General features: G+C 46.6%; 1 protein-coding gene across 6 annotated transcripts in view; it reads left to right on the top strand.

Moving 5' to 3' along the window:
* The window catches only part of CEP19 (centrosomal protein 19), an 88173-nt gene that overhangs the window by 58767 nt on the left and 13088 nt on the right, over positions 1-16318 (top strand). For 2 of the 6 annotated variants that reach the window (XM_033959367.1, XM_033959366.1), the window contains exon 2: positions 7202-7863. The exons of the other annotated variants lie outside the window; for them this stretch is intronic. The gene's annotated coding sequence lies outside the window, so the exon portion shown is untranslated. The remainder of the gene's footprint in view (positions 1-7201; positions 7864-16318) is intronic. 6 annotated transcript variants of the gene reach the window in all.

Genomic DNA, 16318 nt, shown 5'->3' with positions numbered 1-16318 from the left:
TCTCTTCCATCCTCGACTCCAGGGTCAGCGAAGAAGCTATCCTCGGGCTCCTCGACTGCGGGTGGGTCGTCCTCTGCCCCGCCCCGAGTTGCAAAGCCTAGTGCCCCGAGGGAATACTCGAGACCGAGGTCGCCCTCCAGGGAGCACTCCTCGGCCCCGGAGCTGCCTGTCATGATGGGGGTTCTGGTCTTCCAGGACTTGCTCCGAGCGCTGATTGCCTCGGAGCTGTCCGGGGCCCTCATGCACCTGCAGCAGGCTTCGGCCTCGACTGCTCCGGCCTCGACTGCCCCGGCGTCGGCGGCCTTGGTCTCGGTGCCTTCGGCTTCGGCCCCCGGGGGTCGGCCATCCTCGACCCCGACCTTGCCCTCGACCTTGCCCTCGGTTGACCAGCCTGAGAGGAGTGTCAGGCCTCGGGACAAGGTGCGTCGGGTTCGGAGGATCTCTTCCACGTCCTCTTCCTCGAGGTCCTCCCGGGGCTCCTCGCCCTCGGGTCGGCCTCGAACGAGGCGTCGGCCGAGGAAACCTAAGCGTTCTCGCGCTTCCCCTCGGAGTCGCGGTCGCTCCTCGCCGACCGTGGGGTGAGACATTACGTGTCTCGGAGCTCCGCCTCGACAATCCGAGGCTCTTCCGCACCCCCGGGGGAAGGGGTTCGAGAGACTCCTCGCCGAGACGGAGGGGACGGACCTCAGTTCCTCATACCCCGGGGACTTCCCCCAAGGGCTCCTCGGGGCATAGGCGGTCCCCGACCCCTTCGAGGTCCCTCGGCACGGCCTCCTGGGGATCGGGGTCTGGTAGGGAGCCTCGGTATTCCCGCGAGGCCTCCCCCTCTTTCTTGGCGGCTCGGACCTCACGTACTCCTTCCCCGCCAGCTAGGCCCTCTTCCATCTCAAAATTTGTGCAGGATATGGCGCGGGCCTTGGACCTGGACTTGCTTGCTGGGTCTCAGTATACGAAGGAGTTTTTGGAGGAACAAGACCTGCCCACTCCCCGAGAGAAACTCCTCGTCTGCCTCTCAATAAGGTCCTCCACCAGACCTTCCTGAGAAATTTAGACTCCCCTCTTACAGTCACAGCGGTGCCTTCTAAGATGGAGTCCAAGTACCGGACCATACCATGGAAGGGCTTCGATAAGGCACAACTGTCTCACCAGTTGTTGCTGGTGGAGTCTGCGCTGAAAAAGTCGCAGCCCGCTAAGGTTTCGGCGGCGGTCCCGCCCGGACGGGAGGGGCGGACCCTGGACAAGTTTGGTCGTCGCCTCTATTCCAACTCATTGATGGCTACCAGGGTCCTTAATTATGCCTTTACATTCTCCTCTTATCTTCGAAGCATGGTCAAAGACTTGCCCCGTTATCAAGGGGTCATGCCGGATTCCCACAAGGAGGGTTTTGCCACGTTCATGTCCAACTTATCTCAGCTGCGTCTATACCTGTTTCACGCTGTCTACGACGCATTTGAACTGGCCTCCAAGGTATCCGCCTTTGCCGTGGCGATGCGCCGGCTGGCTTGGATACGTACCCTGGACATGGACCCGAACTTGCAGGAACGTCTAGCCAATCTACCCTGTGTTGGCTCTGAATTATTTGATGAGTCCCTGGAGGCGGCGACCAAACGTCTGTCGGAACAGGAGCGCTCCCTTGCCTCCTTGGTCCGTCCTAAACCTCGGGCCCCGCCGCAGAAGCCATTACGGCCTCCCCTGAGGAGATACCCCCAGAAGTCCACGCCGGCCTTCTCGAGACCTCCGCCCCGCCGCCCGCCGCAACAAGGTAGGGGAGGCCAACAAAAACCTCAGGCGCAGGCGCATTTTTTCCCAAGGGACCCTCGGTCACAAGGGGGCATCCGCTCAAACTCAGAGGAGGGAAATTTAATGGCGACACCAGGAAGTATTTTTTCACAGAAAGGGTGGTAGATCACTGGAACAGACTTCCAGTGCAGGTGGTCAAGGCCACCAATGTGCTCGACTTTAAGAATAAATGGGACATCCACGTGGGATCCCTACGAGAGTTAAGAAACTAGGTCATCAGCATTCAGACCTAATGGGGTGGGTAAGTGGGGTGGGCAGACTTGATGGGCTGTGGCCCTTTTCTGCCGTCATGTTTCTATGATGGGCGGATGGGGGCGGGCCCCCTCCGCACTCTCGCCGAACCCCCTTCCTATCGGGGGTCGGCTCCGAGCCTTTTATGCGGCCTGGACCGGGATCACATCAGATGCTTGGGTGCTTCGGATTATCTCCGAGGGCTACTCGCTCAATTTCTCAGCCACGCCGCCGGAACATCCGCCGGGGGCTTACCCATTCGGTCAGGCCCAACTTCCTCTTCTTCTCGCGGAAGCGAGGGCCTTGTTGAGCCTTCGGGCGGTGGAACCTGTTCCCCCCCGACCAACGAGGGCGGGGGTTTTACTCCCGTTACTTTCTGGTCCCAAAGAAGACCGGGGACTTACGCCCCATTTTGGACCTCCGGAAGCTCAACAAGTTCCTGGTCCGGGAGAAGTTCCGTATGTTGTCGCTTCCGGTGTTGTATCCTCTTTTGGAGAAAGGGGATTGGATGTGCTCCCTAGACTTAAAGGAAGCGTATACTCATGTTCCGGTGCATCCCGCCTTCCGCAAATTCTTACGGTTTCAGGTGGGGGAGTTGCACCTTCAATATCGGGTCCGCCCCTTCGGACTGGCTTCGTCCCCTCGAGTCTTCACGAAGTGTATGGTGGTGGTCGATGCAGCCCTGAGATCTCGGGGGCTACAGGTCTTTCCCTACCTGGACGATTGGCTGATCAAGGCGTTGACCAGGGAGGGGGTTATCTCAGCGACCCAACAGACTATTATCTTCCTTCAACGTCTGGGGTTCGAAGTGAACTTTCCCAAATCTCAATTGTTCCTGACTCAATCCCTCCAGTTTATCGGAGCCGTGCTGGACACGGTTCGTCTTCGTTCGTTCCTCCCCCCCCCCTCGGTTGGAGGCCCTGCTTCGATTGAGTCGTCAGGTTTCGCTGATGCCCGTGGTGTCGGCTCAGCGCATGATGGTTCTTCTGGGACACATGGCGTCGACGGTCCACGTTACTCCGTTTGCCCGCTTGCATCTGAGGCTTCCTCAGTGGACCTTGGCCTCGCAGTGACGTCAGGATCGCGACCCAGTCTCTTGTCCGATAACGGTGACTCCTTCTTTGAGACGCTCGCTCCGTTGGTGGACCGACTCTTCCAATCTTTCCGTGGGTTTGCTCTTTCTCGTTCCTCCGCATCGCAAGGTCCTGACCACGGACTCTTCGGAGTACGCGTGGGGGGCTCATCTCGACGGCCTGCGGACAGGGTCTATGGTCGGAAGAGGACCGTCTTTGTCACATCAATGTGTTGGAGCTTCGGGCCATTTTTCTGGCGGCCCGAACGTTCTGCCACTTGCTACACGATCAGGTAGTCCTCGTGCGGACGGACAACCAGGTGGCAATGTATTATGTGAACAAACAGGGCGGAACGGGCTCTTGGTCCCTGTGCCGGGAAGCCCTGCGCCTTTGGGAATGGGCGGTCTCTTCCTACGTGCGGTTTACATTCAGGGAGAGAGGAACTGTCTGGCAGACAGACTCAGTCGTCTTCTCCAGCCGCACGAGTGGTCGCTGAACTCCCGGGTTCTGCGCGAGGTCTTCGACCGCTGGGGGACTCCTCAGGTGGACCTGTTTGCCTCCCCGGAGACTCTCAAACTGCCCCTCTATTGTTCTCGGATGTACTCCCCGGATCGTCTCGAGGCCGACGCCTTTCTTCTCGACTGGGGAGGGAGGTTCCTTTATGCGTTCCCTCCTTTTCCGCTAATCTTGAGAACGTTGGTACATCTCAAATCGACCAGAGCCACTATGATCCTCATTGCGCCTCGTTGGCCCAGACAGCACTGGTTCTCCCTGCTCCTTCAACTCAGTGTCAGGGAACCTCTGCTTCCGCCTGTTTTTCCCTCTCTGCTGTCTCAGAGTCGGGGTTCGCTGTTACATCCCAATCTTCAGTCTTTACATCTGACCGCTTGGTTCCTTTCCCCTTGACTTCGATTCCTGTTTCTCAGTCGGTGAGGGAGATTTTGGAAGCCTCGCACAAGGTCTCGACTAGGCTTTGTTATTCCCAGAAGTGGACCAGATTTTCATCCTGGTGTTCCTCGAACCATCTGGACCCGAGTTCAGTTCCAGTGTCTTCGGTGCTGGAATATTTGTTGCATCTGTCTAAGTCTGGACTGAAGACGACTTCCATTCAGGTGCATCTCAGTGCCATTGCGGCATTCCATCGGCATCTCGAGGGTCGGTCTCTTTCTCTTCATCCTCTGGTAACTCGTTTCATGAGGGGTCTCGTGAATGTTCATCCTCCTCTGAAACTTGCTCCTGTAGTTTGGGATCTTAATGTGGTTTTGGCTCAACTGATGAAGCCTCCTTTTGAGCCTATCGACAAATCTCATCTTAAATTTCTCTCTTGGAAGGTGGTCTTTTTGCTTGCGCTTACGTCCGCTCGTCGGATTAGTGAGCTGCAGGCTTTGGTTGCGGATCCACCTTTTACTGTGTTTCATCATGACAAGGTGGTTCTTCGCACCCATTCGAAATTTTTGCCTAAGGTTGTGTCTGATTTCCACCTCAATCAGTCCATTGTACTTCCGGTGTTCTTCCCGAAGCCCCACTCTCATCCTGGTGAGGCGGCGCTTCACACGCTTGACTGTAAGAGGGCGTTGGCCTTTTATCTCCAACTTACCAAGTCTCATCGGAAGGTTCCTCAATTGTTTTTGTCCTTTGATCCTAATCGGTTAGGACATCCTGTTTCCAAGCGCACCTTGTCCAACTGGTTGGCTGCTTGTATTTCTTTTTGCTACGCTCAGGCTGGTCTCACGCTCCATGGTCGAGTCATGGGGCATAAGGTCAGGGCTATGGCAGCTTCTGTTGCTTTCCTCCGGTCTACTCCTGTGGAGGACATATGTAAAGCTGCCACTTGGTCTTCGGTTCATACGTTCACCTCCCACTACTGTCTGGACACTTTGTCCAGAAGCGACGGCCTGTTTGGCCAGTCGGTGTTACGTAACCTGTTTTCCTAACTTGCCATCCTCCCACCTGCCCTTTTTTGGTTGGCTTGGAGGTCACCCACATGTGAGAATATCATGCCTGCTTGTCCTGGGATAAAGCACAGTTACTTACCGTAACAGGTGTTATCCAGGGACAGCAGGCATATATTCTCACAACCCGCCCTCCTCCCCGGGGATGGCTTCTTTGCTGGTTATGGAACTGAGGACCACGAGGTGGGGATGCGCCCTCTAGTGGGCAAGAAGGCATGCACATGCGTGGTGCAGTGTAGCAAACTTGAAACTTCAATCAAGTTTGCTTGAAAAGCTGTCCGCGCTGGGGCTCCGTAGATGACGTCACCCACATGTGAGAATATATGCCTGCTGTCCCTGGATAACACCTGTTACGGTAAGTAACTGTGCTTTTCAGCACTTAACCGCTGATATTCAACTGGAGATAACCAGTTATCTCCTGCTGAATATCTTACTTAGCAGCTAGTCACTAACCAGCTATTGTTTGTAGATTAATACCATTCAAGTATTTAAACATCTGTATCATATCTTCTCTATCCCTTCTTTCCTCTGGGATATACAGGAGAAAAAAGGTTGACTCAAATATAAACAGTGTTGATTTCTCCCCTTCCCCCCCCCCCTGCTGCATACCAATAATTTTACCTTCCCTGGCAACCAACATCCTTATATTTTTTTTTTGCACCTTCTTCATGTCTTTGTATTTTAAGAACATAAGAAGTTGCCCCCGCTGAGTCAGACCAGAGGTCCATCCTGCCCAGCGGTCCGCTCCCGCGGCGGCCCATCAGGCCTAGTGCCTAAACATTGATCCCTGATTAATTTACCTCTAATCCCATCCCTATAATATACCTCTACTCTTATCTGTACCCCTCAATCCCTTTGTCTTCCAAGTACCTATCCAAAGCTTCTTTGAACCCCTGTAACGTGCTCCTGTTTATCACATTTTCTGGTAGCGCGTTCCATGTGAGTGAATGTGGTTTTTTATACAATTATTGATCTAACTGCAGTTTGTGTGCCTTTACATCTTTGTGTATCTTTCCCCTCGTTAAAAGGTGTCATGTATGCAGGTAAATTAGGGAAATCCCTTTTCTTCAAATTCACTGAGATTTGGAATAACCTCACTGCCCCACTGCTGAACCTAGGCTCATTCCAATTATTCCAAAAGCATCTGAAAACCTGGCTTTTCTCCAAAACGTAAAGCTATCTATTTAAAATGTAAAGCTAGCTATCCTCTTCATAACCTCTAATTTCTTATTATGTCCTTCCCTCATTTATTGAATTTACCTGTAAACCGTGCCAAGCTCTATCTTTATGGAGATGATGCGGTATACAAACTTAAGGTTTAGTCTAGTTTAGTTTAGTTTTACATGTACATCTGCATGTGTCATGTGAGGACAGCCCTGGGTGGTGGTGTTTTGTGGAGTATTGGTGTGTGTGAAGTAGGGGAGAGGAGGGTTCTACAGGCTTGATGTTCAGCTGTGTTGGAACAGACTAGAAGGCCTCTGGCATAGGACAGATCTGTAAGTGATCTATGTGTGTAGGCTCCCTGTGTATGCAATTCACACAGTGTCTGGGTTACTGTATAAGTTGGGAGGGCATGTCCTGTCCCTGTACTACTGGAATGAAATCAAATGCTTGTGAATAGTATTATGCCAGTTGAGCATTGTGGGGCCTTTGGTGATTACTTTGGGGTAGTAGGTGAGTGCATGATAAGGGAGAAAACATGAGGACATTGAGATCATCATACCTTGCCAAGTTCCTCACAACTTTTTGCCTGGCAGCATCATGTGGTGGCAGCCTTCTTTGCCTGAAGAACATTTGCTTTTGATGCAGAGCACAGAGGCCTGCCAAGAGTTTGCTCTTGAGGAAAAGTTGTTCTCCCTCCTGGCAGCCATATGACACAGACACATTGCATAAACTCCCCTTCCCACCCCCACCATCACCAATGTATTCTCTTTACTGTTCCAGCACTCAAGACATTGTTGTCTGTACTAGGCCAGTGCGGTGCCTTGAGTATCTAGCGCTTGTCCTCTATACAGTTCTCTTGTCACCCAGTCAAACAAATAATCAAATTTGTTTGGCATGATTTCCCCTTGGTGAAAAACCATGTTGACTCAGCTCTTGTATTCCATTTGATTCCAGGTAGTTAACTATTCTTTCCTTCTGCAGAGCTTCCAATATTTTCCAACCACAAGTGAGGCTTACCGACCTGTAGTTTTTGACTTCTCTGTTTTCACGTTTGTGAAGAAGGACCACATTTGCTCTTCTCCAATCCTAGAAAACCTCTCCCATCATCAAGGATTCATTAAACAAATCTGTAAGAAGTCACACAAGAATTTCTCTGAGCTCCCTCGATATCCTAGGATGGCTTTCTTCTGTGAAAGGTGCAATATCTACTCCTTTCCTATATTTACCTTTGATAGCCAACTGAGGTCCTCCTCCAGACTTTTCTTCCGTGAACACAGAACAGAAGAATTTGTAGACTGTGAATGTATCGATTGTTGAGGGAAGATTGTGTACATCTGTTTATACTAAATTTACCGATCGCAATATGCTACTACACTATAGTAATATGCATCCCCCTCATTTGAAAACAAGTCTTCCATTTTCGCAATTTTTGTGCCATAGAAGGATTTGTGATTCCATTAGTGATTATAAACTAGTGTATCGCAAACTGTGTTCTGCAGCACATATGTGTGCCTCCTGAGATTTCAGATGTACCGCGACACACTGGGGAGGAGGAGAGTCATCTGCACCGGCTGACTGCCTACAGGACGTACCTCTCGCCTTCCATTTTTAAGAAAGGGGAAAAATAACAATGATTCTAAAAGGTATATTATTTATTGAAATATTTTATTCAAAATATTATTTATTGCTTATAATAAAGATAGCAGCTTATAGTATTATTATTAAATGTTTGACTAGTGATACTGAGCTTTATGATATAATATTTAAGGGGATAAGAGGACAATTAAGTTTGAGTTCATTATAATTTTAATTTACTGAAGATTTTAATGAAGTGGGTATGAATTTAATGAACTGGTTCAAGGGAGGGTTTGGTTTTACTTAGAGGGTTATGAAATGATCTCATTATCTATAAATGAATTACTATTTTTGGGAAAGATCATTAAATTTTGCAAGAAGAAATTATTTTTAACTTCTAAGGTTTTAAAATCTTTAATAAAATAATTAACTGTCCTATTGTTTAATGGTGACAAGATATATTTTTATTGAATGTGTTTTTATTTATTGAGCCATATCCATAATCGTTAGAAATCTATTAGAAAAGTTAAGGGAAATGTGCATTGGATGTATTTCTGATATAAGTTAAAGTAGTTATGAAAGGAATGTATGGTCTTTGAGTTCTATTTAAAGAATGTTAATGTAAATCTATATTTATGCTAGTTAATTACAATACACTTGGATGATAATTTTGGGAAGAAATTTATGGTGCCTAGGGGGAAAAGATAATTGCTAGTCTATATGTTTGCACCCAAATTTTCATGGTATGTACAGGGAGGGTGGTTGGGGGAATTTAATGGGGGGTCCTGGATGTGTGTGGAAATATTAGTTTTGATTTGGGGGAAAATGATATTAGTTTTTCATTCTTACCTTCATATGATATAAAATGGCTTTAAAGTTATACTCATTGAATGTAAATGGGCTTAATCATCCCATCAAGAGGAAAAAGTTCTCAATTTCTTGAAAAGTCAAAAAGCTGATATTTATTTTCTACAGGAAACACATTTGTCTACAGTCGAAGCGGCTAAATTAGAGGGAGGATGGATAAACTAAACTAAACTAAACCTTAAGTTTATATACCGTATCCTCTCCATAATTATAGAGCTTGGCAGGGTTTACAAGAACTTAATAAAGGAAGGACCAGCATAATGGGGTTGGAGGTTGAGTATAGTGGAAGAGAGCATTACATTTTTGTGAATAGCCTAGTTTTCAGGTGCTTTCGGAATAGTTGGAAGGAACCCAGATTCCGTAGTGGGGCAGTAAGATTATTCCAAAGCCCTGTGATTCTGAAGAAGAGAGATTTCCCCAATTTTCCCGTATATTTATTTTATTCATTCAATTTTCTATATCGTTCTCCCAGGAAAGCTCAGAATGGTTTACATGAGTTTATTCAGGTACTCAAGCATTTTTCCCTGTCTGTCCCAGTGGGCTCACAATCTATCTAATGTACCTGGGGCAATGGGGGGATTAAATGACTTACCCAGGGTCACAAGGAGCAGCGTGGGTTTTGAACCCACAACCCCAGGGTGCTGAAGCTGTAGCTTTAACCACTGTGCCACACTCTCCCCTCCTTTTAGCGAGGGGAAGGCTAGTTTAAGTTTTTGGGTGGACCTGGTGGTATGAGAACTCGAGGAGTTCCAAGATAGTGGAATTAGGGGAGGGATGATGCCGTGTAGGATCTTAAAAGCTAGGCATGCGCATTTAAAATGAACTCTGGAAATTACTGGAAGCCAGTGAAGTTTGGACAGAAGTGGGGAAACATGATCAAATTTGCTTTTTGTGAAGATCAACTTGGCCGCGGTGTTCTGAATTAGCTGAAGTCTTTGAAGAATTTTTTTAGTTAGACTTAGATGGAATTACAGTAGTCTAGTCTGGAGAGGATGATAGATTGAACAAGGACAGCAAAATGTTGGCGGAAACAGGATCTCACTTTCCTCAGCATGTGGAGGTTAAAAAAGCATGATTTTACCAAGGAGTTGAGATGGTCATTGAAGGAAAGAGAAGAGTCGATAAAGGCAGTGAGAAGAGGGTAGGCAGCTGTTCTAATTTTGGGCCAAGCCAGAGTAGTTTCGTTTTGGACTCGTTCAGTTTCATTTGTACTGAGAGGGACCAGGATTGGAGTTTCGTTATGCATGCTGTTATGTTCTCTTTTTATTATTTATAAATTTCATATTACTTATCAAGCATTTAAACTTGTACAGATAGAAATTGAACTTAGATCATATTCAAAAAGAAAATACATGGTATCAACCATCAAATATAAGACAATTTACATTTTAGGTTCAATTTACTCAAGTTCACATAGATCCAAGATTTATTATTGGTGGAAATTTAAGAAAAAAAATACAATAGAAACAAAAACTTGAAGCTGAGAGCAAAATGTGATACATATTTCTTCTAACGAGCTTAAGATGTTAAGATTTTTCTTTTCCCAGTCGGGTGAGTGACAAGACAGAAGTTAATTGAAATGGTTCGAAGAAAACATACTTATTTGCTTGGTGATGCACAATACACTTACAAGGGTGACACAAGTAGAAAGTAGCCCCCAAAGCTAAAACTCCTGGCTTAAGTAATAGAAATTCATGCCTACGCTTCTGCGTCTTGTGTGATAAATCTGGATATATCTGTATTCTATGGCCAAGGAATTGTTTCTATGATTTGTCTGGTTGCAAAGCTACATTTATTATCAGAGTTGCTGGAGTAGCAATTTCTTTATCTGACATCTCAAGAAGAGCTAAGACGTCCATAGCTTCTTGATTTAATAGTCCTTGATTTTGAGGTTCATCTCTTAAAGGTAGATAATAAACCTGAGAAAGTGGAGGTAAAAGATCCTCTGATATGCCCCAAACCTCTTGAAAATATTTTTTTATCATTTCTCTCGGGGCCACCATTGCAACCCTAGGAAAGTTTATCAACCTTAAATTATTACTCCGTGATATGTTCTCTAAAGTTTTAATTTTCCTTCTAAGATTTGTATTATCTTTGATTAAAGTCTCTTGTATTTGTTTAAAGGAAATTAAATCTTTTTCAGTCTTCTGAGTATTGGATTTAGTCATTCAATTCTATCTTAACCTCTTTCAATTCCTTTGTATGCTCAATCAATTTTCCTTCTATATAATTAAAATGGGGATTTATGGCTTTCCCAAAATTAGCCACAAGATCCCAAAGAGCATCAAGAGTCACCTCAGAGGGTTTATTTAGAAAGGTTTGCTCTTGGCCAGTGAAAAAGTGCTCACCACTCTTTGATTCTTCTTGTTCCTCCTCCAACTGGGTAATCCCCGCTCCTGCAGATGAAAATTCCTCTGGTTCCTTGGACTGGCTCTCCCGTTGGATTGCCCCTCCTTCCAAGCTTTCCAGTGATGTCTGCTTTGCTTCTGGTGATGGAAACAGCCCTTCCTCCGGGATTTCCTCACCTCTTGGAGAACTTGTTTTCCGGGGCTGCGAAGGCGGAGCTCGAATGTCGGGGCTAAGAGTTGTATCGGACCCAGAGAGAACTGCTGCCGAACCACCCATATGCAGCGTCTCTTGCGGGCCGCCCTCCGATATTCCGGCAACATTCTGCATGCTTCTCAGGATTTCTTCAATGGTGCCGACGGGGACTCCACTGGTTCGCCGCGAAGCAGCAGCGGCGCTCCAGCCACGTCGCTTCAGCATTACAGGTAGGGGAAGAGCTCACTCCTCGCTACCAATTGAAAATCCAGCGATTAAGCAAGCAAAATCTCTGGGCGTCCTACTCAGCGAGACAAGCTTGCGGCCATCTTGGATCCTGCTGTTACATTCTCAGAGAGGTTGGTAAGGTTCGAGTCTGTCTCGAGGAGGACAAAGATGTCATCAGCATATGTATAGAGTGTTTCAAGGGAAGATAGATGGAAGAGTTTCAGGGAAGACATATAGATGTTGAAGAGAATAGGGGATAGGGGATATCCCTGCGGGACTCCGCAAGTCAGTTTCCAAGGAGCGGACGTAGTGCCATTTGTGTTGACAGTGTAGAAGCGGGATCATAAGAAATTCAAGAACCACTCTAAAACTGTGGAGTTGATGCCTATCTCAGAAAGTTGATAAATTAGGATATCGTGGTGGACAACATCAAAAACTGCAGAGAGATCGAATTGTAATAGGACAACAAACTTATTACGAGAATGTAGTTGTTGCACCTTTGAAATTAATGAGACCAATAGGGATTCGGTGCTGAAGTTGGGTCTGAAGCCAAATTGGTAAGGTAAGAGAGTGGAGAATCTCTCTAGGTAAGATGAGAGCTGGGTAGATATAATGGCCTCTAGCATTTTAGTCAGGAGAGAAATATTTGCTATGGGACGGTAGTTAGAAGGAGAGGAAAGGTCAAGATCAGCTTTTTTCAGTAATGGGGACAAGGCAATATGTCCTATTTCTGCGGAGAATAGGCCCGATGTTAAAGCGGAGTTTATAAGTTTGGTGAGGGATGAGATGGCCTGCGTGGGAATATTCTCATATAGGTAGGAAGGGAATGGATCCAGGGCACATTTGCAGGATTTCAGTTTGAGACAGAGTTTAGAGATCTGGGATTCAGATACGAGTTCAAAGGCAGTCCAGGATCTGTCTGCTGGGATAGGGGTAGAGTCGCTGGGAGCCAGAGAACTGTAGGAGACTGCTGGTGGGAAGGAGCTCCTTATGGTAGTGATCTTTTCGTTGAAGAATTTTTGCTAGGTCATCTGCTGATGGGGTGGAGGGGGGAAAGGAGGAATCGTTTTTAGAGGTTAGGGTGCGCCAGAGGTTAGTGTACTACTTTAGTTGTTGGATCTGGAGATTTTATTACCATAGAAGTTCTTCCTTGCTTTTTTTAGTACTGTGTTATAGAACTTGATATTGTCCCTCCAAGGACTGTCTGTCTGAAGGGGATTTAGATTTTTTCCATTTACGCTCTAGTGCTCGACATTTCTGCTTCAGTACTCTGTGGTACAGAAGATACCAAGGGGCCTTACAGGAGTAGGAGATAGATTTAGTAGAAAAAGGGGCAAGAGCACAATAGGTAGTCTCAGAGAGGTTTACCCAGTTGTGCCAGTTGGATTCTGAGTCAACAGGCTTAGGACAGGAGGGAAGCTGGTTGAGAAATTGAGTCCAGAACAGTTCGCTCGCAATTTTTTTGCGGAAGGTAATAGAATTTGTGGCACGGGGTGGAGATTCAAGGTGAGACATGAAAATGGAGAGGCAGAAAGAACCTAAAAAGTGATCGGACCAAGGGACATGTTCCCAACGAGCATCTTCGGCAGAGGTTTTGTGCTCGGTGAGGTCGAGGAAGCTGATGATGTCTAGTGTATACCCCTTTTCATGGGTTGGAGAGGACACAGGAGAGGGGAAACCTAGAGAAGTGAGGAAGTTGTTGGATTCGGTTGCATCCTTGCTGGTGTTGTCATCTAGGTGGAGATTAATATCACCAATGATCAGTAATCTCTGAAATTTTAGGAAAGTGCTTGTAATGATCTCAAGGATGAGTTCAGAGGATTTATTCCAGGAGGTTGGTGGCCGGTATAGTAACAAGATACCCAATGGGTGGGGGTGGAGTTCGTCGTTGACTGAAGCTAACATATATTCTAGTGAAGTGTAGCTACCTTTTTTGAGGAGCTGAATGTCGAAGAATGATTTGTACAGGAGTGCCAGGCCTCCTCCTTTCCGGTTAATTCTGTGGGAGAAGAGGCCATGGTAACCATAGGAGCAGAGTTCATTTTGTGTGACTAAATCGTCTTTTTCAATCTATGATTCTGTGATGCACAGGAATCCAGGGTCGAAGTCCCCAAGTAGGTCCTTTAGGATTTGGGTCTTGTTGCAAGCTGATCTGGTGTTACAGTAGAGTGTTGGGACTGGGGTGAGAGAGTCAGAGGCAAGGTTGGGTAGATTGGCAGGAGGAACGGGCTTTAAAGAGGAATAGTTAACTCCTCGGGGTTTGGTTTTGTTTTGTTTTTTGAAGGGGTGATTTCTGGTGTGCACCAGCGCGGGGATTCTGAGGCCAGGGCAAGTGTTACTTACATTTATGGAGTCGAGTAAATTGGGGGGGGGGGAGGTTTCAGGCAGTGAGTAGTGTTGGTAAATGAGCAGAGTAAGAGAAGAAGGCGCCAAGGAGTTGGCTTCATTGTTTTTCTTCTCTGGCAATAGGAAAGAAGGCAATTCTGATCAATAAGATGTTTGCTGCATTTGATAACTTTCAGGTGTGGGGGGGGGGTAAATTTTCCAAATTTCTACAGGTATCACCAAGCCTTTATATTGTGTCAGAGTATGTATTGAATCCTTCCTGAACTCATGGAGAATCTGCCAGATTGGCTGATATTGGAAAGTCATCTTATGGCCCCATTACGTTTTGACCATATTTTCAGTATCAAGCTTCCTCGAATATACAAGGACAATAATATTCTTCATTCCACCTGGAAGACATTAAAATTTATGAATACCTTAATTCCTGATCCCGTACAGCAATCTACATGTCTATCCCTATGGTTAAACTCCAAGATACAAATCGGCGACTTTAAAAACCTCTGGAAGCATTGGTTTCAGGCAGGCATACGTACTTTAGGTGATGTGATTTCAAATGGGAAAATGGCAAATAAGAACATAAGCATTGCCTCTACTGGGTCAGACCAGAGGTCCATCATGCCCAGCAGTCTGCTCATGCGGCGGCCCATCAGGTCCAGGACCTGTATAGTATTCTTCTATCTATATCCTTCCATCCCATTTTCCTTCAGGAATTTATCTAATCCTTTCTTGAACCCTGTCCTATCACACCCTCTGGAAGCTCATTCCAGGTGTCCCCCACCCTTTGGGTGAAGAAGAACTTCCTAGTATTGGTTCTGAATCTGTCCCCTTTTAATTTTTCCGAGTGCCCTCTCATTCTTATAGTTTTCAAAAGTTTGAAGAATCTGTCCCTCTCCACTTTCTCTATGCCCTTCATGATCTTGTAAGTCTCTATCATGTCCCCTCTACGTCTCTGCTTTTCCAGTGAAAAGAGCCCCAGTTTCTCTAGTCTTTCAGCATATGAAAGGTTTTCCATACCTTTTATCAATCGCGTGGCTCTTTTCTGGACCCTCTCGAGTAACACCATATCCTTCTTTAAGAACGACGACCAATATTGGACGCAGTACTCCAGATGCGGGCGCACCATCGCCCGATACAATGGCAGGATAACCTCTTTCATTCTGGCTGTAATACCTTTCTTGATAATACCCAGCATTCTATTCGCCTTCTTTGAGGCCACTGCGCACTGTGCCGACGGCTTCATTGTCTTGTCCACCATTACCCCTAAGTCCTTTTCTAGGGTACTTTCACCCAGTTCCAGCCCTCCTATCATATAGCTGTACTTTGGGTTTCTGTTTTCCACATGCAAGACTTTACATTTCTCTACATTAAATTTCATCTGCCATCTCGCCGCCCACTCTTCTAGTTTTGTTCAGGTCCTTTTGTAAAGCTTCACAGTCCTCTTGTCCCAATTCCACTAAATAGTTTGGTGTTGTCTGCAAACTTTATTACCTTGCACATCGTCCCGGTTTCTAGATCGTTTATAAAAACATTGAACAGCAGCGGTCCGAGCACCAACCCCTGCGGAACACCACTCATGACCCTCCTCCAGTCAGAGTAGTGGCTCTTCACTCCTACCCTCTGCTTCCTCCCCGCCAACCAATTTTTGATCCATCTATATACGTCTCCTTCCACCCCATGGCTCTTCAGTTTCCGTAGTAGGCGTTCATGGGGTACCTTGTCAAAGGCTTTTTGGAAATCCAAGTATATGATGTCTATGGGGTCCCCTTTGTCCATTCGTTTGTTAATTTCTTTGAAGAAGTGTAATAAGTTCGTTAGGCATGATCTTCCCTTGCAGAAGCCATGCTGGCTTGTTTTCATCAGTTTATTTCTTTCTAGATGCTTATCGATGCTGTCTTTTATCAGCGCTTCCGCCATCTTCCCCGGAACTGAAGTCAGACTTACTGGTCTGTAATTCCCCAGGTCACCTCTTGCTCCCTTTTCGAAGATGGGCGTAACATTTGCTATCTTCCAATCTTCAGGGGTAGGTTACAAACCTGCTGTAGTAGCTCTGCTATTTCCTCCTTTAGTTCCTTCAAAACCCTGGGATGGATTCCGTCTGGGCCCGGAGATTTGTCACTTTTTAATCTATCTGCCTATATACATCTTCAAGGCTTATCTCCATTGATGTTAATTTTTCTACCTGGTCCCCTGTGAAGATTTTTTTCAGATTCCGGCACGTTGGATGTGTCCTACTTTGTAAATACTGATGAAAAGAACATATTTAGTCTATCCGCCACCTCTTTTTCCTCCTTCACCACTCCTTTTCTATCTCCGTCATCCAGCGGTCCCACCTCCTCCCTAGCCGGCTGCTTCCCTTTAACATATCTGAAGAACGGTTTGAAATTTCCTGCTTCCCTGGATAGCCTCTCTTCATATTCTCTTTTTGCTCTTCTAAGCACGTGGTGACATTCTTTTTGATGCTTCCTGTGCTCTTTCCAGTTCTCCCTGGTTTTGTCCTTTTTCCATTCCCGGAATGAATGTTTCTTTTCTCCTATCGCTTTC

Source organism: Geotrypetes seraphini, chromosome 9 (assembly GCF_902459505.1).
Source record: "Geotrypetes seraphini chromosome 9, aGeoSer1.1, whole genome shotgun sequence".
NCBI lineage: Eukaryota > Metazoa > Chordata > Amphibia > Gymnophiona > Dermophiidae > Geotrypetes > Geotrypetes seraphini.
The sequence above is the reverse complement of the archived record's forward strand: the minus strand, read 5'-3'. Positions and strand labels throughout refer to the sequence as shown.